The 2,500-nt window shown below is 45.0% G+C and overlaps 1 protein-coding gene across 3 annotated transcripts in view; it reads left to right on the top strand.

Annotated features, from left to right (window-relative positions):
- The window catches only part of LOC113810483 (UTP--glucose-1-phosphate uridylyltransferase), a 32,374-nt gene that overhangs the window by 8,764 nt on the left and 21,110 nt on the right, over window positions 1-2,500 (top strand). Inside the window, exon 1 of one of the 3 annotated variants that reach the window (XM_027362169.2) lies at window positions 200-320. The exons of the other annotated variants lie outside the window; for them this stretch is intronic. The gene's annotated coding sequence lies outside the window, so the exon portion shown is untranslated. Of the gene's footprint in view, window positions 1-199; window positions 321-2,500 lie in introns of those variants that run through there. 3 annotated transcript variants of the gene reach the window in all.

The raw sequence follows: 2,500 nt of genomic DNA, 5'->3' as shown, positions 1-2,500 counted from the left end.
ATGTCACGAGGAAAGTAGGGCCGAGGAGTAAAGGATATCGATATGAGGACGAGAACGAGAGAATGTCAAGGACGAGGATAAAGGAGGAAAAGGTATGGGTAAAAGGGAATAGGGAGGGGAGGAGGGAGGGGGGTTCTGGGTAGAGAAGAGTATAGGAGGGTGGAGGGTGGGAGGGAACGGACGGGGGGAGGCGAGGGGAGGGGAGGGGCGCTAGGAGGGCCAGCTGAACCTCATCGTCTAGTGTACAGTTCCCCCCGGTGGCGATCAGCTGTGCGTCTGCCCAGTTCCCTCCTTTTCTTTGGCTTGTTCGTCGGTTAGAGGTAATTGAGGCGTGTTATTTGCAGGCGCGGTGGGTGCTGCTCTGAAGATGAGACTGTTGCTGTGGTGTTCGGCTGGAGTTTAGAGTGTCAAGAAACGTGTACTATCATTGCGGGAATGTGTTTTATTGGAATGGTAGAAGTCCCTCACCTGTTGGGTAGCCAGGTGAACAGGTGATCAGTGTGTGAGGCAGGTGTGTCCGTCAGTCCTTGTAATTATCCTTTTCATGCTGTCTTCGTTTCTCTCTCTCTCTCTCTCTCTCTCTCTCTCTCTCTCTCTCTCTCTCTCTCTCTCTCTCTCTCTCTCTCTCTCTCTCTCTCTCTCTCCTCTCTCTCTGACCAAGTATGACTCGCCCACATGTACAGTTGCATTCATACTGAACTTACCACAGGTGCAGACGTAATTGTTGTGCAGGAACACGTATCTCGCGCGCACACATACACGCACACACGAACGAACGAACGAATGCACGCACACACGCATGCACACACAAATACACACATACACGCACGCACGCACGCACGCACGCACGAACATACACACATACACACATGTATATCTATCTATCTATCTGTCTATTTATCTATATCATATATGCACATATACGTGCGTTAATAAGCACAATATATATGAGACATTACGTTTTAGGGCAAGGCTGAGTAATTGTCGATAATGAGTATAGCTGTTAGGTTATGCCTTCCCTGTGTCCGTCATCCTGAATTGACATTTTATCGATTACTCTTATGCCTTTCCTTTCTTTTCTCTCATAGCCTCCTACCCTATTTTTAATCTTCCATTTCCCTTCTCCTTTTGGCTATTACGTTTTTACTTATCGTGTATCACTTTTACATTTATGTACATTTATGTATTGTTTATTCCTTCTCTTACTGTCGCTTTATTATCCCGCTGTTGTTTCAAGTGAAGGATAATTGTTTATTCCTGAGGCATGGGGAGGACTAGAGGTCATTGCCGCCACTTTCCATGTCGCTGTTTTTTTCACTCAGTCCTATGGCTTATGTCACTTCTGATCGGTGTCTTTCATGAATACGTGCTTTGGATTTGAATATGTATTTCACAGCAGCTGTACTTCCTTTAGTTTGTTAATGACTACGCCGTTGATGAAATTCTTGAGGATAGACACCTAAATTCTTGAGGATAGACACCTAAATTCTTGAGGATAGACACCTAAATTCTTGAGGATAGACACCTAAATTCTTGAGGATAGACACCTAAATTCTTGAGGATAGACACCTAAATTCTTGAGGATAGACACCTAAATTCTTGAGGATAGGTACGAGGGTGTCTTCCCAGAATCTTGGGACAAAGGTCTTGCATGTGAATCCCAAGGAACAAAGGATCTGCAGAGCCTCAGGACATGGCGAGGATCACGTGCCAAGGAGCCAAAGGACGGAGGGAAAGGGGGAAAGAGGAGGGCAGGTGTGATAAATTGGGAAATTTCAGGAACATCCGAGGACGACAGGTGAAATGCCACGTACGGAGACCTTATGTTCGCGAAAATAATTATTACCACACACGCGCGGTAATATCACAAAGACAATAGTTTTATTACAGACTCGGCGTCAGTCGTCGCGGCTCGTGATGTCCCCTAATGACTTGCTCATCACTGCGGCGAATGTTCCTCTGGTTGATTTGTTTTCGTTGATCGATAAGTGATAAATGGGATTAATTATTAACAAACCAATTGTTACGAGAAGTTCGTACAATTTCTCACTTGGAAGTGCTTGTTGTGATAGTACCTAAAAAGCATCAAATATTTTAAAAATTAAGATCAATTATTTAAGGGCATCGACACACTTGATTAGTTTTTTTTTCCTACCTGCGTATTTATTGTTCCTTAAGGATGGGTAGAGGTCGTACAGATTTATCTCCGTCATTCCAGCCAAGGTTCTCCAAGCCTCATCCCTCCTAACTCCCGCTCCGTGCCCTCCGGCAAGGCCATACACCTTGTGTGTGTGTGTGTGTGTGTGTGTGTGTGTGTGTGTGTGTGTGTGTGTGTGTGTGTGTGTGTGTGTGTGTGTGTGTGTGTGTGTGTGTGTGTTTCTTGTTGGCATGCAGTACATTTTCCTTCATTATATATTCTGCCTTTAGCGCAGTGGTATGTTAATAAATTTGTCTTCACATGCACCCACGCACGCATACCGACTTCATGTGAACCTACATA

This window comes from Penaeus vannamei, chromosome 15 (assembly GCF_042767895.1).
Source record: "Penaeus vannamei isolate JL-2024 chromosome 15, ASM4276789v1, whole genome shotgun sequence".
Taxonomy (NCBI): Eukaryota; Metazoa; Arthropoda; class Malacostraca; order Decapoda; family Penaeidae; genus Penaeus; species Penaeus vannamei.
The sequence above is the reverse complement of the archived record's forward strand: the minus strand, read 5'-3'. Positions and strand labels throughout refer to the sequence as shown.